We start from the raw sequence: 24,235 nt of genomic DNA on the forward strand, positions 1-24,235 counted from the left end.
GTCTGGGTATTGTCCTATGAGAGGCTTCATGGATTGCAGTTCATTAGTTCTCAGAGATTTTTAATAATCCTGCCAAGATGGGAAAATGATCCTAGTAATTTCCCTGAGCTTGCTTTCTTTTGGGCTGTTTTACTGTTTTGCTAGAAGTTTCCTTAGGGCTTCTTAGGTGGTGATGAGGCAGGCCTTCGGTTACAGTGAGGATCTGTGCGGAGATACTTAGGAAAGAGAAGGTTTCCTTTTGTCAGTGACTTGGACTTTCCTCAGAATCTCCACCTGGCCTTGATCTTCTTATTCCTTATAAAAAAATTATGATAGATTTAGAAAGTTACATCAATCACATATTCAGGAATTTCCGTCTGTGGTGATGTTTGTACATGATAAACGTAATCAACGTCACGGAATTGTATGTGCAAAAAAAGTCAAAATGGCAAATGTTTTGTTATATACCTTTTTACCACAAAAAATATATAAAATATATGGAGAAAAAAAAAGAGAGAATTTAAATCTGGTTCTGCCACACCACTTCTTAAAACTCTCCAGGGTTTCCCGTTAAAATTAACACAAAACCCAGACTCCTTACAGCAGCCCACAAGCCCCCTTGGTATGCCCTCCTCCTTCTCTCCATTCCTCTTGCGCCTGCCCTTACCTTCTGTCATGTGAAGTCACCAGGCTCGCCTTGCCTTGCCTTAGGGCCTTGTGGCAGCTGCCTTCCAGAAGCCTCCTCCTTCAAGTGACGGCAGAGCTGCTGTCTTCTCAAGGCTCATCTTAAATGATTCCTCTCAGAGTGGCTTTTGTCCACTACCCTATTTAAATCACCCAGTTGCCACCTCACTGCCAGTCAGTCTTATGTTACCCTATTTTATGTTCTTTTTATCTGAAATTATAATTGCTTGTGTTTAATATGTCTCTTCTCACTAGAATGTAGGTTCTTTATTTGTCCAGCAGAGCCCTGCTTGCCTAGAATGGTGCCTGGTACATAGTGTTGTTATTCGGTGCCATCGAGTCGGTTCCAACTCACAGTGACCCTGTGTACCACAGAACAAAACACTACCCGGCCCTGCACCATCCTCACAATCGTTGTTATGCTTGAGCCTGTCATTGCAGCCACTGTGTCAATCCATTTTGCTGAGGGTTTTCCTCTTTTTTGCTGACCCTCTATTCTCCCATGGGATATAGTAGCTACTCAATAAATATGTTTTGGATTAATTTTAGCCATTCATCTGCTTATACCCCATATTCTCACCTAAAAGATTTGTAGTAACTTACAGGAAATAAAGTTAAACAGTAAAATTTAAATTAAAAAGATTACATGAAATAAAGAAGAAGCACTATATTAAAACAGGCTATTAGAACCAGATAGGAATCCTGGTGGCACAGTGGTTAAGCGCTTGGCTGCTAACCCAGAGGTCAGCAGTTCGAACCTACCAGCTGGCTCCATGGGAGAGTGATGTGGCAATCTGCTTCTGTAAGGATTACAACGTTGGAAACGCCATGGGGGCAGTTCTACTCTGTCCTGGAGGGTTGCTGTGAGTCAGAATTGACTAGATGGCAACAGGTTTTTGTTGTTGTTCTTATTAAAACCAGCAGAAAAAAATTCTATCAGAAGAGCAAGACAAAACGTCTCCTGCGTTTCCTATATTTGCATCACAAAATTGCTAAAGCAAGAAAAAAATAAAAAAGGAAACAGGATTAATTATGAAGTTCTCATTCCTCAAGAGGAGAGGGCCAACCGATGCCTCCCAAGAAGCAAAGCCTTTCTTAGTATTAAGTTTGAAAAAGAATTCCACGCAGGGAGCTCCATCTAGGAGACAGTGGTCTCAGACTCCCGCAGCTGTGAATCCAGGGTGGGTCCCTACAGCAGCTTTTGGTGCAGTTCCTGGGTAGAGGCTGACAGTGTAGCATCAGCACTCTCCAGAGAGACTTTTTCAGTGTCTGGTTTGCTTCAACATCAAATTGAGATGGCCTTGATCTTAGAGGAATGGATGGACTGTGGGCTGGCTGAGCAGTTCTGCATACTCGTTACTGCTCTCAGCTGGGACTGTGATCAGAAGATGCTGGGGTGTGTGTGTGTGTGTGTGTATCAGCTTCTGGTGAGGCCTTCAGGTACTGAGGCTGCTCACTGAGGGCTAGGAAGATCAAGTAAGCACACCTGTGGCATCCTTTGAAGGAAATAAACCAAAAATACCAAACCCATTGCTGTCACGTTGATTCCCACTCATAGCAACCATAGAGGACAAAGTAGAACTGCCCCGTAGGATTTCCAAGGAGCTGCTGGTAGATTTGAAGTGCCGACCTTTTTGGTTAGCAGCTGAGCTCTTAACCACTGCGCTACCAAGGCTCCTCGATGTAAATAGAGGTGACTAATCAAAGCTTTTGCATAGAGGTGTGCTCAAGGGAAATAAATAAAAATAAACTAGGAACCTTTCCAATAAAAAGGAAGAGACAAAAAAAGCTGAAAGCTATAAGAAAAATATACGAACTCCATGGAACCATCACAGAGGACTGGACATAATCTATTTTTCTAAATTTAAAAGCAGTTTATAACAATAGAATCTGTCTTAAATAATGGCATAAATAACAGAATTCATTCATTCATTCATTTAGTCCACAAATGTCTGAGTGTTTAGTCTATTTCAGGACAGTGCTGGCCATATGGGCCAGGGGAGAGCATGCATTCTAGAAGGGAGGACAGAGGTCTCTGGGTGGGGCAAACGGTTTGCACTAGACTACTAACCTAAAGGTTAGTGGTTCAAACCCACCCAGTGGTGCCACGGAAGAGACATCTGTGATCTGCTTCCATAAAGATCACAGCCAAGAAAACTATGGAGCTCAGCTCTACTCTTGTACGGGTCACCATGAGTCGGAATCAACTGGCGGCAACAGGTTTGGTTTTGGTTCAGGGAGGACAGACTGCGCAAGGGGGTCAGTGCCAGGAGTACCGTGTGGTTGGGTGACCAGCTATCCCAGTGTGCCTGGGATGCCCGGTTTTCGCACTGTAAGTCCTGGGTCCCAGGAATCCTTCGTCCTGACAGACCACAGGGTTGATCACTCAGCTGTGTGGTAAAGAGCTCAGTATGTTGAAATGCCAAGCCCAGTGTGTCTGTGCCCTGCAGCGCTGCCTGGGGACTGAATGAGGGGGAGCTGGCTCCCATGTGGCTGCGACCAGCTTTTTCTCTTGCCTGAAAGTCTGGGCCGAAGCTTCTCAGAGTAGCTGCCCTACGTCCTTTCTTTCCTGGCCAGTCCAGGGGCAGCCTGCCCAGACACGGCATCTAGCTCTTTGTAAGTTCCCATCACTCAGATGTGCAGAGGGAGTGTAGGACCTAATATACGTAAATGTTTAATGACTGTGAGTCAGCACAGGAGTCTTTAAGTCCCTTGAAATACTCATTAGAAGAGATTAAGTGGAGCTGAAAGGTATAGAAGAGCAAACCTGCTAACTGAAGCTTGGCGGATCAGTTGACCTGGTTATCTGGTCATCCTTGGTTAGGGACACAGGGTAGGCTGTGACTGCTCCCTGTTACTGCCCCTGTTGTTGTTACTGTTGAGTTGGTTCCAACTCATAGCGACCTTATGTACAACAGAACAAAACACTGCTTGGTCCAGCGCCATCCTCATAATCGTTGTTATGCTTGAGTCCATTGTTGCAGCCACTGGATCAACCCGTGTCATTGAGAGTCTTCCTCTTTTTTGCTGACCCTCTACTTTGCGAAGCATGATGTCCTTCTCCAGGGACTGGTCCCCCCGATAACATGTCCAAAGTACATGAGATGAAGTCTTGCCATCCTTGCTTCTAAGGAGCACTCTGGCTGTACTTCTTCCAAGATAGATTTGTTTGTTCTTCTGGCAGTCCATGGTATATTCAGTATCCTTTGCCAATACCATAATTCAGAGGCATCAATTCTTCTTCAGTTTTCACCTGCATATGAGGTGATTGCAAACACCATGGCTTGGGTCAGGTGTACCTTAGTCCTTAAAGTGACATCATTGTTTCTAACACTTTAAAGAGGTCTTTTGCAGCAGATTTGCTCAATGCAATGCATTGTTTGATTTCTTGACTGCTGCACCCATGTTAGCGAGTGCCTTTTGGGAAGAGGCATAAAGTAAAGCCGAAGAGCATAGACTCTGGAGCAAGTCTGCATTGGTTCAAATCTCATTCTGCCATCAGCAGTGTGGCCCTGGGCCAGTTACTTAACCTTTCAGTGCCCCCATTTCCCTACCTGTAAATTGGGGGTAATGATAATGGCGTCCTTACTGTCGTGAAGATTAAATGAGGTATGTACCTGCACGTGGTAAGGGCTCACCGATGTGGTTATTGTTATCACTTGCTGTACCCTTACTGTATAATGGAGCCCATGGGTGGCACAAACAGCTAATGTGTTTGGCTGGTAAATGAAAGGTTGGTGGTTTGAGTCTACCCAGAGGCACGTTGGAAGAAAGGCCTGGAGATCTACTTCCAAAAAAATTAGCCATTGAGAACCCTGTGGAGCACAGTTCTACTCTGACACACAGGGCTGCCATGAGTCAGAATCAACTCAATGGCAGCTGGTGTTACCATATATCAGGCATTGTACCATGCATTTTAAAACGGAGTCTTATTTTCTCCTCACAGTATTCCTTTGAGAGAAGGAGGAGCAGATCCAAGTTTTCTAAGGTCCTAAAGAGTATACAAGGAGAGGGATGGCTCTTTTAGGAAAACAACGCAATATTATCTTACAGGACATGTACCATATAAAACCTTCAAGGGCCTTGGGAGGGGCTGTGAAGCTATTCACAAGCTTCATGGTAAGTCTACCTCATTATCCACATTTTACAGACCATTTTAAGTCAACTGAAACAAGTAAGGCAGGAAGGTGGTGAGGCATGTTTGTAATTCCCTGTTAATATGCAATTTGTCTCTGTGGTAAATATTGCCCTGAAGTTTATCCACAATGGATGTTTGATTTGTCTTTTTTTTGTTATAAATTTGAGTTAATGCCCAGAGCTTCTTATTTGTTTGATCCAAAATTCTCAGATTTGGGCAGTTACAGTAGACCACCTGATACGTGTTCTATGAATGTTAACCTGCCTTAGACTTGGCCAGATTAGCCTCTGCTGAAGGGCAATCCTGTGAGCCTGTCAATCTTCTGGAGATGGATGGAGACGCTACAGGGATCCTTGGTGCTTAGAGACTCTGCCAGGAACCTAGTTCGTGGTGTTGGGGGTGATTTGAGGTGATTTTCTGACACCTTCCAAATGCTACCCATTGTATAATGTTGTTTCAGTGTTAATATTTCTCTGAAAGTTGGCACACAAATACAGAGAATATGCTATTTCATAGTTTTCAATCAAAATAAATGTTTTATGAATCACTATTAAATCTTCATTTTCTCCTGAGCGATTATGAATCCCTGCTAGTAGTACCTTATAGTTATTGCAGGCTAATTTCTCAGTACTTGAGCTTTCGTTACAAATATTAAAAACAATTTGATTCTGTAAGAAAAGTTAATAAGCCTCACTTGTACCCACTTAACTCTGATTATTCACTGCAGAAGGCTTCACAGTGCTTAGTTATACTTTTCTTCTCAATGATAAATAAGCCACTGGATGGTACAAATGGTTAAGCCCTCCACTACTAACTGCGAGCTTGGCAGTTTGAGCTCACCCCGTGGAGCCTCAGAAGAAGGGCCTGGAGATGTGCTTCTGAAAGGTCACAGCCTGGAAAACCCTATGGGGCAGTTATACTCTGCACACATGGGGTTGCCATAAGTTGAAATTGACTCTATGGTAGCTGGTTTTTTTTTTTTTTTTTTCTTCTTCTTCTTTTTAACAAAAACTCTGTACACCTTAAGCAATAACCCACATTCCTCTTTCCTACCTGCTCCCGGTAATCACTAGTAAACTTTGGTCTCCATGCATTTGCCTGTTTAGGAGACTTCATACTGACCTCATACATTTGAACTTTTATGTCTGACTTATTTCACTCAGCACAGTGTTTTCATGTAGCATGTAGCAGAACTTTGTTTCTCTTTATGGCTGAATAATATTATATGTACCATGTTTTTAGGCAAATAATGAGCGCCTTCTATGTTTGTTTGCCAACCATGCCCTCCCTCCCTGCCCCACTCCCGCAAGTTATTTTCATAAGGGCTGTTATGCCAATTTTTTTTTTTTTTTTTTACATGTTGCTGTAAAAAAAATTAGCGCAGCATTCTTACAAAAATACCTCACAGGGCGTGGTTGGCAAACAAACGTAGAAGGCGCACATTATTTGTGTAAAAATACGGTATATTGTTGGTAGCATTGTTGGTTGCCATCAAGTTGCTTCTGACTCATAGTGACCCTATGTGTGCAGGGTATAACTGCTCCATAGGGTTTTTGAGGCTGTGGCCTTTCAGAAGCAGATCTCTAAGCCTGTCTACCAAGGCGCCTCTGGGGGGGTTCCAACCACCAACCTTTTGGCTAGTAGTGGAGCCTTAACCGTGAGCCACCCAGGTCTCCTTATATGTATATGCCTCATTTTATTTATTTTCCAGTCATCTGTTGGTGGGCACGTGGATTGTTTCTGTCTTTTAGCTATTGTGAATAATGCTGCAGTAAACATTGGTGTACAGGTCTAACCTATTTTAAAAATGGAATTCTTCTTCTGATACTCCTGTGATTTTGGGCTGGGAAGAGAGGTGAATAGGCATTGTTCCTAGTTAGCAAAAGCAATGAACTGTGGTGTGTGTGTGTGTGTATGTGTGTGTGTTGGGCATCTGTGTTTGTGCCTTTGAGTATTTGTGTACACACACTGGCTTTCTGGAATTTCTTCCAGAATTTCAAAGAATTTCCTGTATATTACGTCTTTAATTCTCCTAATAGTTTTAAGGTCCTTATTTATGAATAGAATGACAGGGAACTGAGAGATTAAGTGTCTCATGTAAGGAGTGAGTCACAGAACTGGAGGTAAACCCAGGGCATTTAATTCTTGTTGTGTTACTTTATGTTAGACAACAATGGCACACAGACTGAACCTTACAAATGCAAACTAATTAAAGGAAGGATCATGTAAATAAGAAGTCCAAATGACACAATATTTTTAAAAGAAATGTGATTTTTAATAAACGTTTGTTGAACTAGGAAATATGTACTTGATGGAAGTCATTAGACATTCTGCTATCATTAAAAGATACAGTGACACATCAATAGAACAAAGGAAAAGAACCACATGATCGTCTTTATGGATACGGAAAGAAGATTTGATAAAACACAATACCCTTTATTTTTTTTAATGTGCTTTAGATGAAGGTTTACAAAGCAAATTAGTTTCTCATTAAACAATTAATACACATACTGTTTTGTGACATTGATTGCCAACCTCACGACATGTCAACACTCTTCCCCTCTTGATGTCAGGGTTCACCATTACCAGCTTTCCTGTTCTCTCCTGCCTACTCATCCCTGCCCGTGGGCTGGCATGCCCATTTGGTCTTCTTTTATTTTATGGGCTTGTCTAATCTTTGGCTGAAGAGTGAACCTCAGGAGTGACTTCTGTACTGAGTTAAAAGGGTGTCCAGGGGCCATACCCTCTGGTTTCTGTCAGACCAGTAAGTCTGATCTTTTTTTGTGAGTTAAAATTTTGTTCTGTATTTTTCTCCAGCTCTGTTTGGGACTCTCTATTGTGACCCTGTTAGAGCAGTCGATGGTGGTAGCTGGGCACTGTCTAGTTGTGCTGGACTCAGTCTGGTGAAGGCTGTGGTAGTTGTGGTCCATTAGTCCTTTAGACTAATCTTTCCCTTGTGTCTTTGGTTTTCTTCATTCTCCCTTGCTCCAGACAGGGTGGGGCCAGTGGTGTATCACAAGCTTTTTATTTTTTTTAATTTTTTGAGTCAATGCCCTTTAGAATTTAGTAACAAAAAATGGTCTTCCATCGAAGAAGTAATCTATGTGTTTTACAAAGTAATAAGAGTTATGAAATCCATCCTCTTTTCCTTGTTATGGGCTGCCAGGAATCTCTGAGCTAAAGGTAGGGCTTAGTCACTGATAACGTATTTGCTCCTGTAATAATATATCTTTTGACTTCTTTTTTTAAATTTTTCTTTCTCTACTATAAGGCATTTTTGTACACACCTTTTTTTTTTTTTTTTTTTTTTAATGTTTCCTTCCATCTTTCCTGGAAGCAAGCATGTGATTTTTTTAAATGCGTTATTGAGAAAACTTCTTTCTCAAAGTTAAGATGGAAAACTGTTCTCATTATAGTTGTTTTCCTGTGGGGTAATGATGAAATTCTTTTTTTTTTTAATTTTTATTGTGCTTTAAGTGAAAGTTTACAAATCAGGTCAGTCTCTCACACAAAAATTTATATACAGCTTGCTACATACTCCCAATTGCTCTCCCCCTGACGAGTCAGCCCGCTCTCTCCCTCCACTCTCTCTTTTAGTGTCCATTCTGCCAGCTTCTAACCCCCTCTACCCTCTCATCTCCCCTCCAGGGAGGAGATGCCAACATAGTCTCAAGTGTCCACCTGATCCAAGAAGCTCACTCCTCACCAGCATCCCTCTCCGACCCGTTGTCCAGTCCAATACCTGTCTGAAGAATTGGCTTTGGGAATGGTTCCTGTCCTGGGCCAACAGAAGGTCTGTGGGCCGTGACCACTAGGGTCCTTCTAGTCTCAGTCAGACCATTAAGTCTGGTCTTTTTATGAGAATTTGGGGTCTGCATCCCACTGCTCTCCTGCTTCCTCAGGGTTTCTCTGTTGTATCACAAGCTTTTAAGTACAATACTTTTTCCTGATGAAAACTCTAAAGAAGATTGTAATAGAAGAGAAATTCCTCAATGTGATTCAGAGCATATATGAAAAGCCAACATTATACTTAATGGAGAAAGACTGAGTGCTTTCCCTTTGAAATTGGGAATGAGACAAGGGTGCCCACTCTCACCAATTCTATTCAATATTGTATTAGAAATCCTAGCCAGAGTGATAAGACAAGAAAAAGAAATAAAAGGTACCAAGAGTGGAAAAGAATTAAAATTATCCCTATTTGCTGATGATATGATACTATATTTAGAAAACCCCAAAGAGTCCACAAGAAAATTTATAGTGTTAATGAGGGATTTAGCAAAGTTGTAGGGTACAAGGTCAACAAACAAAAATCAGTTGGGTTCCTATACACCAGTAATGAGAAATCTGAAAGCAAAATTAGGGAAACAATTCCATTTACAATAACATCTAAGAGAATAAAATACTTAAGAATAAATCTAACCAGGGACATAAAGGACTCATACAATGAAAACTATGGAACAGTGCTGAAAGAGATTAAAGGAGACTTAAATAAGTAGAAAGATGTTCCATGTTCATGGATTGGAAGATGTAATATTATTAAGATGTCAATGCTACCCAAAGTGATCTATAGATTCAACATAATCCTGATCAAATTTCCAACAGCCTTTTTTACAGAAATGGAAAAACCAGTCCTCAACTTTATATAGAATGACAGGAGGTCCCAAATAGCTCGAACAATGTTGAAAGAGAACAACAAAGTAGGAGTACTCACACTTCCTCATTTTAAAACATGCTATTTTTTTTTTTTATATACAGCTACAGTAATCAAAACAGCTTGGTACTCATATAACAATAGGTGTACATAGGCTAATGGAATAGAATTGAGAGTCCAGAAATAAACTCACACATCTTTGATCAACTGATTTTTGACAAGTGTGTTCAATCCATTCGGTGGGAAAAGATGAGTCTCTTCAGTGAATGGTGCTGGGAAAATTGAATTTCCACATGCAGAAAAATAAAGCACAATCCATTCCTCATAACGTACACAGAAACAAATTTAAAACAGATTAGGGACCTAAGGGTGTGAGCTTGAACCCATAGAATTCTTAGAAGAAAAAGCAGGGGCAATGCTATCAGGCACAGCTTGTAACAATGAATTATCTAACATAATAACAAAAGCACAAATAGCAAAAGACAAAATAAATAAATGAGACCTCATAAAAATTAAAACTATTGTTCATCAAAAGTCTTTACCAAAAACGTGAAAAGACAAGCTACTGGCCGGGAGAATGTCTTCAAAAACCATATATTCAACAAGAATCTAATAATCAAAATACATATAAAACTTCAACAGCTTAACAACAGCAAAAAAAAAAACCCAATCATAATATGGGCAAAGGACTTTAATAGACGTTTCACCAAAGAGGGCATTCAAATGGCTACCAAACGCAAGAAAAGATGCTCAGCATCATTCGCCATCAGAGGGATGAAAATCAAAACCACAATGAGATATTATTTCACCCCCACTAGGATGGCTAAGATAAAAAAAAAGAACCTAGATGTTGGCGATGATGTGGGGAAATGGAAACACTTAACCACTGCTGGTGGGAATGCAAAATGGTACAGCCATTGTAGAAAACAAGGTGGTGGTTCCTCAAAAAGCTAAAAATAGAACTACCATATGACCCAGCAATTCCACTCCTAGGTATACACCCAAAAGATTTGAAACCAGAGATTCAGAGACTTTTTTACTGCAGCACTATTAACAATAGCCAAAAAGTGGAAACAAGCTAAACACCCATCAACAGATGAATGGATAAACAAAATGTGGTACATACAATGAAATACTACTTAGCCAGTAGGAGAAATGAAGTCTTGATACATGCTACAAAGCAGATGGAGCTGGAAGACATTATGCTGAGTCAAGTCAATCACATAAGGACAAATATTGTATGACCTCACTTATATAAAAAGACAAGAAAAGGCATATGCATAGAGAACAAAGTTTATTAGTGGTTACTACGGGTGGAGGAAGGGGGAAAGAAAGAGGGGGTTAATGGTTGTAGAAGTATTGCGTTGATTAAGGGTAAGATTGCACAGCATATTATTGCAATTGATGTCAATAAGTTGTATACCTATTAAAAAATTGTCTTGGCAAAAATTGTGTGGTAGACATATTTACAACAATGACCAAAAAAGAAAAAAAAAAAAAGGAGTACCTGCTGAGGCAGCTTATGTACAGACAAACACCTCATGGGATTTGGTTCCTTGGTTTGGGGATTAAAGGTCATGGTTTCTTGGGACATCCAAGTTAATTGGCCTAATAACATGTTCAATGCTTCTGTTCTACCTCCTAGTTTGTTGAGTAGTACCTGGGGCCTTAAAAGTTTGCGATGGCCATCCAAGCCACTGTAATTGGTCTCTGTTCACCTAGAGCAACAGGAAGGAGAGTCAGGAATAGGAGGAGGATATGGAATGTGTGGCTAATTGTTTCCATGAACAACTGCCTCCTTTACCATGAGACCAGAAAAACTGGATGATGTCTGGCTACCATTACTGAACATTTTGATCAAAAAGATTCAATAGAAGAATCCTGATCAAAAGTTGGAAAATGCAGAACAGAGTTTCAACTTCTCATGGACTCCAGACTTTTGGAATCATGAAGGTTGGGTGAACCCCTGAAACTATTGCCCTGAGATAATCTTTAAACCTTAATCCAAAAATACCCCCTGAAGTCTTCTTAACACCAAACAATAGTTTAGCTTAACTAGTAAAAAATGTCTGCCTTGAGCATTATAGTCCTTTAAGAACTATCTATATGGCATCAAATTGACAACAACATCTTGAAAGAGTAGACAGGAGCCTTAGGAGGCAATGAATTTATGTTAATGGATAGGAACAACTCAGAAAAGGAGGGTGAGAATGGTTGCACAACTCGAAGAATGTAATCCATGTCACTAAATGGTACATGTATACCAAAAAACCAAACCCAGTGCCGTCGAGTCGATTCCGACTCATAGCGACCCTGTAGGACAGAGTAGAACTGCCCCACAGAGTTTCCAAGGAGCACCTGGCGGATTCAAACTGCCGACTCTTTGGTTAGCAGCTGTAGCACTTAACCACTACGCCCCCAGGGTTTCCAATGGTACATGTAGAAGCTGTTGAATTAGTCTATGTTCTACTGTGTATATTCTCAACAACAATGAAATAAAATTCTAAAGAAGATACAGTGATTTTTTTGTTATATTTAAATGAATATTTCTCTGAAATAGGAAGCCCTGGTGGTACAGTGGTTAAGCGCTCGGCCAACAACTGAAAGGTTGCCAGTTCAAACCCACCAGCCAGTCTGTGGGAGAAAGAGGTGGTAGCCTGTGTCGGTCAAGATTACAGCCTTGGAAATCCTGTGGGGGCGGTTCTACTTTGTCCTACAGAGTTCCTATGAGTCGGAATCGACTCGACAGCAACAGGTTTTGGTTTTCTCTGAAATGCATGAAACAATTTGAGCCTTTTAAGTCTGCCTCTGCAGTTTTTCTTTTCAGTACATAGTTTTTTAAGTAAACTTCTCAGTCTCTGACCCAATTATGAAATCCATTAAATCCAAATAAATGTCTTGTCATCAAGGTGTAGGTAAGGAAAGGAAGAGGTGGATACCGTCCTGTCTCACCGTCATGAGCCCCCCCATCTGGGATGGCATGGTTAGCGCAAGTCTTCTCCCCAGGTGGAGCCCTGGTGGCTCAGTAGTTAAGAGTTCGGCTGCTAACCAAAAGGTCGGTAGTTCTAATCTGCCAGCTGCTCCTTGGAAACACTATGAGACAATTCTCCTCTGTCCTGTAGGGTCACTATGAGTTGGAATCGTCTCCACAGCAGTGGGTTTTTGGTTTTCTCCCCAGGCTTCTTTCTGGAACTGAGGGTTGTAGCAGTGATCAGCGTCAGGACTGGAGGGCTCAGTTGAAGTGTCATCTGTTCTCAATTATTCTGAGGGAAAGACCATATTTTCCCTGAGAGGCTCCTATTTTTTTGTTTCCTAGTTTAGGCACTGCATATTGTAACATATAAATAAAAACACTTTCATTTATACTATTTTTGTTGACACATTTCTACATTTGACTTCATGTTACACTTTCTCCTGTGTCCCGGTTTTCTGGTGTTTTCCACTGAATGGAGAGACATCACCTCACTGACTCAGTATCCTGTCCTGATTAGAACTGGGTTCTGATGCTAGATTGCCTGGTGTCATAGCTTCCTATTGCTGCTGTAACAACTTACCACAAACTCTGTAGCTTAAAACAACACAGATCTATTACCTCATGGTTCTAGAGGTCAGAAGTACAAATCAGTTGCATTAATTTAAAGTCAAGGTGTCATCGGGGCTGTGTTCCTTCTGGAGGCTGTAGGAGAGAATCTATTTCCTTGTCTTTCCAGCTTCTAGAGGCTACCTGCATTCCTTGGCTTGTGACCCCACATCTCTTCAACCATCACGTCTTCATTCTGTCATAACATCTTATTATAAAGACCCTTGTGATTACATTAGGCCTACCCGGGTAATCCATGATAATCTTCCAAACTCAAGATCCTTACCTGCAGTGAAAGATAACATGTTCTGGGGATTAGGGCATGGACATCTTTGTGAGGGGTGCTGTCATTCTGCCTACCATACCTGGCTTCAAATCCCAGCCCCACTAGTTCCTTGCTTATAAACATGCATAAACTAACCTGTCCCATGCCTCAGCCTCCCCATGTATTAAATGGGGAAAATAATACTACCCATCGTGTAAGGTTGTTGTGAGGATTGGATAATTTACGTCGTGGGTGCAGAACAGTGGTAAGTATGTAGTAAGTGCTCAGGACAGGTTAGGCATCACATGAGAATGTAAGCTCTGTGACGTCAAGGACTTTGTCTAGGTCCCCAGAACCTAGAACAGCGAATGAATATTTGTTGAATAAAGAATACATGAGTTATTTCATTCCTGAATCTTAGGGCTCCTGAGAGATTTTAAATGTCTATCTTACCAGCGAGGAGCTCTGGTGGTGCAGTGGTTAAGTGCTTTGCTGCTAACCGAAAGGTCAGCAGTTCAAACCCACCAGCTACTCCCACTGCTAAAGATGTGGCAATTTGCTTCCGTAGGGGTTGTTGTTATTCTTTTTGGGTGCCATCGAGCCGGTTCTAACTCATAGCAACCCTGTGTACAATGGAATGAAACATGGCCTGATCCTGGCCATCCTCACAATCATTGCTATATTTGAGCTTTTTGTTGCAGCCACTGTGTCAATCCGTCTCATTGAGGGTCTTCCTCTCTTTTGCTGACCCTCTGCTTCACCAAACATGATGTCCTTCTCCAGGGACTGGTCCCTCCTGATAATATGTCCAAAGTATTTGAGATAAAGTCTTGCCATCATCACTTGTAAGGAGCGTTCTGGGTGTAATTCCTCCAAGACAGATTTGTTTGTTCTTCTGGCAGTCCGTGGTGTATATCCACTAATCTTCACCAACACCATAATTCAAAGGCATCAATTCTTCTTTGATCTTCCTTATTCATTGTCCAGCTTTTGTACCCATATGAGGCAATTTAAAATACCATGGCTTGGGTCAGGCACACTTTAGTCCTCAAAGTGACATCTTTGCTTTTTGACAGTTTAAAGAGGTCTTTTGCAGCAGATTTGCCTAATGCAATATGTCACTTGATTTCTTGGCTCCTGCTTCCATGGTCATTGGTTGTGGATCCAAGTAAAATGAAATCCTTGACAACGTCAATTTTTCTGCATTTATCATGATGTTGCTTATCGGTCTACTTGTTAGGACTTTTGTTTTCTTTATGTTGAGGTGTAATCTATACTAAGGGCTGTAGTCTTTGACCTTCATCAGTAAATGCTTCAAGTCCTCTTCGCTTTCAACAAGCAAGGTTGTGTCATCTGCATATCACAGGTTTTTTTAAAAATAATTTTTATTGTGCTTTAAGTGAAAGTTTACAAATCAAGTCAGTCTGTCACACATAAGCCTAAATACACCTTACTACATACTCCCCTTTACTCTCCCCCTAATGAGTCAGTCCGCTCTCTCCCTCCAGTCTCTCTTTTCGTGACCGTTTTGCCAGTTTCTAACCCTCTCCGCCCTCTCATCTCCCCTCCAGACAGGAGATGCCAACACAGTCTCAAGTGCCCACCTGATACAAGTAGCTTACTCTTTATCAGCATCTCTCTCCAACCCATTGTCCAGTCCCTTCCATGTCTGATGAGTTGTCTTCGGGAATGGTTTCTGTCCTGGGCCAACAGAAGGTTTGGGGACCATGACCGCCAGGATTCCTCTAGTCTCAGTCAGACCATTAAGTCTGGTCTTTTTATGAGAATTTGGGGTCTGCATCCCACTGTTCTCCTGCTCCCTCAGATAGCACAGGTTTTTAATGAGTCTTCCTTCAATCCTGATGCTGCGTCCTTCTTCATATTGTCCAGCTTCTCAGATTATTTGCTCAGCATACAGATTGAATAAGTATAGTGAAAGGATATAACCCTGACATACACTTTTCCTAATTTTAAACCATGAGGTATGCCCTTATTCTGTTCTATGACTTCCTCTAAGTACAGGTTCCTCATGAGCACAGTTAAGTGTTCTAGAATTCTCATTCTTTGCAATGTTATCCAAATTTCTTGTGACCCACACAGTCGAATGCCTTTGCACAGTCAATAAAACACGGGTGAAGGTCTTTCTGGTATTCTTTGCTTTCAGCCAAGATCCATCTGACATTAGCAATGATATCCTTGTTCCACGTCCTCTTCTGAATCTGGCTTGACTTTCTGGCAGTTCCCCGTCAATGTACTCTGCAACCATTTTTGAAGGATCTTGTTCAATAATTTCTGCATTCTGTTGGATCTCCTTTCTTTGAAATGGGCATAAATATGGATCTCTTCCAGTCGGTTGGCCAGGTAGTTTTCTTCCAAATTTCTTGTCATAGTCAGTGCAGCTTGGACTTCTTCCTTCAATACCATATACTACCTCCTGAAATAATTGAACATTGAACAATTCTTTTTTGGTACAGTGACTCTGTGTATTCCGTCTGTCTTCTTTTGATGCTTCCTGTGTCGTTCGATATTTTGCCCATAGAATCCTTTAATATTGCAACTCGAAGCTTGAATTTTTCCTTCAGTTTTTCTGCTTGAAAAATGCAAAGCATGTTCTTCCCTTTTGGTCTTCTAACTCCTGCTGTTTGCACATTTCATTATAATACTTTACTTTGTGTTTTTGAGGCACCCTTTGAAATCTTCCGTTCATCTCTTTTACTTCATCATTTCTTCCATTTGCTTCAGCTACTCTACATTCAAGAGCAAGTTTCAGAGTCTTTTCTGACATCCATTTTGGTCTTTTCTTTCTTTCCTCTCTTTTTAATTTCCTTTTGCTTTCTTTGTATAATGTCCTTGACATCATCCCACAGCTCATCTGGCCTTCGGTCATTAGAGTTCAATGTGTCCAATCTATCTTGAGATAGTCTCTAAATTCAGATGGGGTATATACTCAAGGTCATACTTTGGTTCTGGTGAACTTGTTTTAATTTCTTCAGCTTGAACTTGCATATGGGCAATTCTGTCCTGTGGTCAGCCTCTGGCCTTGTTCTAACTGATGATATTGAGCTTTTCCATAGTCTCTCTCCATAGCTGTAGTCGATTTGATTCCTGCATATTCCATCCAGCGAGGTCCACATGTATAGTTACTGCTTATGCTGTTGAAAAAGGTATTTGCAATAAATAAGTCTTTGGTCTTGCAAAATTCTATCATGCAATCTCTGGTGTTGTTTCTGTCACCGAGATCATATTGACGATACTTCTTTACTTCTAACCTTTGTATTCCAGTCCCTAGTAATTATCAGTACATCTTGAGTGTATGTTTGGTCAATTTCAGACTGCAGAAGCTGATAAAAATCTTCAGTTTCTTCATCCTTGACATTAATGGTTGGATCGCTATAGGGTCGCTATGAGTCAGAATCGACTCGATGGCAGTGGGTGGGTTTTGGGTGTAACTTTGAATAATAGTCATATTAACTGGTCTTCCTTGTAGGCATATGGATATTATACATAAAGATAACATTAAGATTACTGCCTTGGAAACCCTATGAGCAACAGTTTTTTGTTTTTTAGTTATCTTGCCAACAGCTCAGGAACCCTGGTAGCACAGTGGTTAAACACTTGATTGCTAACCAAAAGGTCAGCAGTTGGAACTCACCATCTGGTCTGTGGAAGAAAGATGTGGTAGTCTGCTTCTGTAAAGATTTACAGCCTTGGAAACTGTGTGGGATGGTTTGACTCTGTCCGATAGGGTCGCTGTGAGTTGGAATCACCTCGATAGCAGTAGGTTTTCCAGCAGCTCACTTTCTGAGAATCATCTCTGGAAGCCATCCAATTATGGTGAACAGTGCAAAGGGGAAGGAATTGGGTTAGTAAGTAGCTGTTCCAGCTGGTAAAGCACAGGAAGAGTTAAGGGAGAGGGGCTGCACAACGTCCTCTTGATGCTGGGAGAATTTTTTTAAGAGTAAGATTCAACGATTTTTAGTTAACATACAGCATTCTGGAACCACCAACACAATCCAATTTTAGAACACCTCAGAAAGCCCCATGAAGTCCATTTGCAGTCAACAGCCCCTTCTCCCAGCTCCCAAAACCCATTGCCGTCGAGTCGATTCTGACTCCTCCCAGCTCCAGGCAACCTCTAATCTACTTTCTGCCCCTATAGATTTGCCTTATCTAGGCATTTCCTATAAGTGGAATCATAAAAAAAATGTGGTCTTTTGCATCTGTCTTCTTTTGTTTAGCATGACTTTTTATTGTTCATTTATGTTGTAGCATGTATCAGTACTTTGTTCTTTTTATTGCCAAACAGTATTTCATTGTGTATATGGAATTTTATCTCTTTACCAGTTGTTGGTCATTTGGATTGTTTCCAATTCTGGGCTGTTATGAAAAATGCTATTCGTAAGGTTTTCACCGGCTAATGCTTTTCAGAAGCAGACTGCCGGGTCCTTCTTCCTAGTCTGTCTTAGTCTGGAAGCTCAGCTGAAACCTGTCCTCCATGGGTGACTCTGCTGGTATCTGAATACCAGTGGCATAGCTTCCAGCATCATGGCAACATGCAAGCCCCCACAGTATGACAAACTGACAGACACGTGGGGGGAAGACCAAAGAAGAATTGACGCCATTGAATTGTGATGTTGGCCAAGAATATTGAATATACCATGGACTGCCAAAAGAACGAACAAATGTCTTAGAAGAAGTACAGCCAGAATGCTCTTTAGAGGCAAGGATGGTGAGACTGTGTCTTATATACTTTGGACATGTTGTCAGGAGGGATCAGTCCCTGGAGAAGGACATCATGCTTGGCAAAGTACAGGGTCAGCAGAAAAGAGGAAGACCCTCAACGAGGTGGACTGACACAGTGGCTGCAACAATGAGCTCAAGCATAACAACGATTGTAAGAATGGTGCAGGACCGGGCAGTGTTTTGTTCTGTTGTGCATGGGGTCACTATGAGTCGGAACTGACTTGAAGGCACCTAACAACAACATGAATAATGCTGCTATGAACATTAGTGTCAAGTTTTTGCACAGACTTATGTTTTCATTTCTCTTGGCATATACCTGCAAGTGGCATTGCTGGGCCATATGGTTATTCTGTTTAACTTTTTAAAGAAATTGCAAACTGCTCTGCAAATTGGCTACACCATTTTGTATTATACCAACAGTGTATGAGGGTTCCGGTTTCTCCACATCGTTACTGTCTGACAGGGACCTTCCTCCAGAGTCCGGCAGAGAGAGACAGCCTTTGCCTGGAGCTGGTGCCCTGAATTTGGACTCTTAGGCTCCTAGACTGTGAGAGAATAAGTTTCTCTTTGTTAAAGCCATCCACTTGTGATATTTCTCTTATAGGAGCACTAGATAACTTAGACAGAATTTGGTACTGAGAGAGTGGGGTGCCTAAAATGTGGAAACGATTTTGAAACTGTGAATGGGTAGAAGCTGGAAGACTTTTAAAGTGCCTAATAGTGAAAGCCTAGATTGCCTTGAAGAAAGTGTTGGTGGAATTATGGACATCAAGGACAGTCCTGGTGAAGACTCGGAAGGAAGTGAGGAGAGCTCTTACACTAGATGTGGCGCATATGGCAAGAAGCAGTGCAGAGAAATAGCAGAAAAACAGCGGCAGCAGAACCAGGAGAGCAGCGTGAGAAAGCTCTGGAGCTGACCCACGGAGCAAGAGAGCTGAGTGCCTTGGCGCAGGAGACTTCTTGGCGGGGTGGGGTGTCTCCAGGCACTTAGTGGTGGAGCTAAAGAGCTTTGAACATTTGCCCCACCAGGGCAGATTTGGGTGGTGGGGACCAAATGTCCAAGAAGCCAAGGAACTAGGAAACAGATGCTGAAGACACAAGGAACACAGGAAGCAGAGCTGCCTCAGTCTTAAAGGGTAGAGCCATGGACTCTGGGGCTTCAGAGGGTGAGACCACAACCTTCCGGGTTTCAAAGAGTCAGATCTTCACCAATTCGGTTCTGGAGTGTGGGGCTGCCATTCATGAGTGGCAGCAGGTTGGGGCCGGATCTGCTTCCCAAAGCTGAGGGGACAGGGCTGCCATGCCCAAGCGGCAGAAGGAGGCCTGCCGGGGCCAAGGAGGTAGGGTCATCACTCAGATGGTTTAGGAGAATGGGGCTGCCCAAAACTAAGTGTAATGGATTGAATTGTGTCCCGCAAAAATATGTGTCAGCATGGTTAGGCCGTGTGTGGTCGTCCTCCATTTTGTGATTTTCCTATGTGTTATAAATCATAATCTCTGCCTGTGGTTAAAAAGGATTTGAGTGGGATTGTAACACCCTTACTAAGGTCACAGCCTTCATCCAATGTAAAGGGGGTTTCCCTAGGGTGTGTCCTGCACCATTTTTTATCTTACAAGAGATAAAAGGCAAGGGAAGCAAGCAGAGAGTTGGGAACCTCATACCACCAAGAAAGCAGCGCCGGGAGCAGAGCTCATCCTTTGGACCTGAAGTTCCTGTGCTGAGATGCTCCCAGACCAAGAGGAAACTGATGACAAGGACCTTCCTCTAGAGCCAATGGAGAGGGAAAGCCTTCCTTTGGAGATGGCACCCTGAATTCGGACTTCTAGCCTATTGGACTGTGAGAGAATAAACTTCTCTTTGTTAAAGCCATCCATTTGTGGTATTTCTGTTATAGCAGCACTAGATGACTAAGACACTGAGGGAGCAGAGCTGCCGTTCCAGTGGACCTGGAAGACGGAGCTGAATCCCAGAGCCAAGGAATGTCTATTCAGAATCTGGAGAGTGTGGCCAACACCCAGAGTCTGGAGGACAGGGCCATTGCTTAAATGGTCTCGGAGAGCAGAGGATTATTTTCAAGCCTTGAGGGCTAGTGTAATGTGTTCTGCTGACATGCTTGGTGCCTGTTATCCCTTCTTTCCCACCAATTTCTCACATTTGTAATGGAAATGTCTAGCTTGTGCCTGTTCCACCGTTATGCTTTGGAAGCAGATAACTTGTATTCTAGATTTCACAGATGAGAAGGATTTTTGGGTTTTGGACTTGGAATTGAACTAAGACTTTCACTATGATATGATGGAGTGAATATGTTTTACATGTGGCAAGGACATGAATTTGGGGGGCCATAGGGTGGAATGTTATGGATTGAATTGTGTCCCCCCAAAATGTGTGTCAACTTAGCAAGGCCATGACTCCCAGTATTGTGTGACTGTCTGCCATTTTGTGATCTGATGTGATTTTCCTGTGTTGTAAATCCTACCTTTACGAAGTTAATGAGGCAGAATTAGAAACAGTTATGTTAATGAGGCAGGGCTCAATCTTCAAGATTAGATTGTGTCCTGAGCCAATCTTTTATGAGATATAAAAGACAGAAGCAAGCAGAGATACGGGAGACTGCATACCACCAAGAAACAAGAGCCAGGAGAAAGGTGAGTCATTTGGATCCAGGGCCCCTGCGCTGAGAAGCTTCTACACCAGGAGAAGATTGGTGACAAGGACCTTCCTCCAGAGTCTACAGAGAGAGAAAGCCTTCCCCTGGAGCTGGCACCTTGAATTCAGACTCAGCCTCCTAGACTGTGAGAGAATAAATTTCTCTTTGTTAGAGCCAGCCACTTGTGATATTTCTGTTATAGCAGCACTAGATAACTAAGACACTGTCCATCTTTTTTATTATAGCCATCCTAGTGGGTGTGAAGTGGTAGCTCATAGTTCTAATTTTGATTTCTCTGATGGTTACTGATATTGAACATTTTTTTATATACTTGTTGGCCATTTATTTTCTTTGATGATACATCTGTTTAAATATTTTTCTTATTTTTTTTAATGAATTGTCTACTTATTGAGTTATAAGAGTTCTTTATGTGTTCTAGATGTAAGTCCCTTATCAGATATATGATTTGCAAATATTTCGTCCCAGTCTGTGGCTTCTTTTTACTTTCTTAATGTTTCTTAATTTCTATGAAGTTTACCAATTTTTTTTCTTTTAGCAATAATATTTTTGATGTCATAGCTAAGAAATCTTAACTCCAGTCCACAAAGATTTATTCCTATATTTTCTTCTAAGGGTTTTATAGTTTTAAGCCTTACATTTAGGTCTCTGATCTATTTTGGGTTACATTTTGTGACCTTTGAGGTAAGGGTCCAAATTCATCTTTTTGCATTTAGATATCCAGTTGTCCCAGCACCATTTATTGAAAAGTCTTTCCTTTCCTCATTGAATTGCCTTTCCACCTTTGTTGAAAATCATCCAGCTCTGGACTATATTGATTCTTGTGTCAGTCCTTATGCCATTACCATACTGTCTTGATTACTGTTGCTTTGTGGTAAGTTTCAAAACCGGGAAGTGTGAGTCCTCCAAATTTGTTGTTCTTTTTCAAGAATATTTTGGCCATCTAGAGGCCATTCTTCCCAGCTGACTGCTGATGACCACCACCCGCCAACTCACTGCTGTCTTCAGGTTCAGGCAAGCCAGGGCTTGGGCAGTACCCACCTGTGCCCAATTCTGGATCTCAGCCATGGCTCCTGGGCTGCCTTCTCCCCCAGCTTCTGCCCATTTGCTTTCATCACCTTCTATGCCCCTTTGCTCCTGAGCTGTATTCATATTTTCCCTGGGTTCCCAAAGCCCTTCATGCTTCGCTTTCCACCAGACGCATCGATCTGGATTGTGATGGTCTCTTTTCTTGTCTATCTCCCCCTTTACCCTGTAGGGCCATTGAAAGCAGGGTCTTCATTTTGGACACCTTCATTTCACCGTGTCTGGTAGAGAGTAGGCTCTTGGGAGGTGTTTATTGCTAAAATGAGTGAATGGCCGACTACCCTGACACCTCTTGATGTATCTTCCTGAGACTGCTGATCCTTGTACCCATCTCATCCCTTGCCGCGTCACATTCTGCTGGGAGGCCTAGAATTTCCCTTACCATGCATAAAACCAAACCAAACCCATTGCCATTCAGTCAATTTGGACTCAGAGCAACCTTGTTGGACCGGAGTAGATCTACTGCATAGGGTTTCAAAGGTTTCTAGCTGCCAACCTTTTGGTTATTCACCGAGCTCTTAACCACCGAGCTGCCAGGGGTCCCCACAGCTCACCTCACCTTATTGGGTTCCAGGTTTCAGGTTTGTTCTATTCGCTCCATCCTTCTCTTGTTAATTGGGTCACACTGAGCTGACCCTGAGCTACAAAATGAGTCAGTGGGTTATGCCTCTGTTTCTGTAGCTGAGTGATTTTGACTTCAGCTACAGTGTTTGACTAACATACTGCGTGTCTGTGTTTTAGGAGAAAGTCTCTATTCTGGTGATTTCATCATGGGAAACAACATGGGTGATACAAGATCAAGTGATAGGGCATCGTGCCACCAACATACTGTATTTTATTGAATCTATGACATTGTCAGTTATCAGATGTACCATAATTTTATGCGCTCCTAAGAAAATGCAATGCTAATTATTTTGTGAAATAATTTTCTTACATTGATTTCAAGATCTATTTTGATTTCAATACCCAAAGCCACTGCTGTTGAGCCGATTCTGACTCGTGGTGACCCCATATGTTACAGAATAAAACTGCTCCACAGGATTTTCTTGGCTGTAATCTTTACAAAAGCAGATTGTCAGGCATTTCTTTTGTGGCGTCACTGGGTGGGTTCAAACCGCCAACCTTTAGGCTAGTCCAGACCAAATTTGTTAACGTTGAGTCAATTCTGACTCACAGAGACTGTGTTGGACAGAGTAGAACTGCCCCAGAGGGTTTCCAAGGACCGGCTGGTGGATTTGAACTGTGGACCTTTCAGTTAGCAGCCATAGCTCTTAACCACTGTGCCACCAGGGTTCAGGCACAAACCATTTGTGTCACTATGGACCTGATTTTGATTTCAGCGGCTCTAAACTGTGAAGGATAAAAGGGTACATCTCAGAGTTGATAAAATACAGTCTTAGAATTCTCTTAGTTGGAAACTGATCCTCCTCCTCTCCCTCCCTCTGTCCCTCCTCTCATTTCTGTTGTCGTCTTTTCCCTTCACAATAAACCTTCACTGTGAGACACGCATAGCTGTTTATTACCTTTCTCTTCATATTTGTTTAGAAATATACATTCTTCTTTCTTTCTGTTGCCTTCTGACAAAATGTAGCATACTGTTTTTGTTCATACCTAATTTACATGTTCCCATTCTAAACCTTAGCATGAACGTGCATGAAAATTGATCATATCACATTTGAAGGTTAATTCCGAGTGTGTGTATGCACTGAAGCACTTGCCGAATTTCCCCAGTAGTTCAGGTAGGTCCAATGCTGTGCCGTTTTGTGTGTGTGTGTTTGTCCTGGCTCTAATGAACCACCTTTCCTAACCCCAGCTTTGGGCCTGACCAGAACGATGGGGAGGTTTGTTTAATGATAAAGCCCACTGGCTTTCTGCCCCTTAATTAGAATTAGCAATTTATTTTTGAGTTTCCATCTGTGGTGCTTGCCGCATCTGTCAGGGTGATTCATGCGTGGGCTGAACTAGGCGGTGGGATCTGTGAAGGGGGCGATCAGCTGTGGCAGAGGGAGAGCGGCGCCATGGCTGCCCAGTCGGGAGTCCACACTGAATCATGGGAAAAAGAGGATCAGTTTCTGGGCGGATGCCATGAAACTGGGATGCTGTGTCTTACTTCTGAGGTAAAGTGAGTGCTGCCACCCCTACTCAAAAACAGTCACCTGTAAAACATTATGGCAGTCCTTTAGTATTTGTGGAGCCCTGGTGGTGCAGCGGTGAAGAGCTCAGCTGCTAACCAAAAAGTCGGCAATTCGAATCCACCAGCCGCTGCTTGGAAACCCTATGGGGCAGTTCTTTTGTGTCACTATGAGTCGGAATCGACTCGATGGCACTGGGCTGGGTTTTACAGGGTCACTATGAGTCGGAATCGACTCGACAACGTGTTTGGGTTTTTGGTTTAGTATTTGTGTTAAACTTGAATGCATGCAATAGAAATAGTTTCGTTAAT

The 24,235-nt window shown here is 42.1% G+C and overlaps 1 protein-coding gene across 5 annotated transcripts in view; it reads left to right on the top strand.

Moving 5' to 3' along the window:
* RASA3 (RAS p21 protein activator 3) overlaps positions 1-24,235 on the top strand; it is a 268,967-nt gene that overhangs the window by 120,851 nt on the left and 123,881 nt on the right. The gene's annotated exons all lie outside the window — the stretch shown is intronic.

This window comes from Loxodonta africana, chromosome 15, assembly GCF_030014295.1.
Source record: "Loxodonta africana isolate mLoxAfr1 chromosome 15, mLoxAfr1.hap2, whole genome shotgun sequence".
Classification (NCBI taxonomy): Eukaryota; Metazoa; Chordata; class Mammalia; order Proboscidea; family Elephantidae; genus Loxodonta; species Loxodonta africana.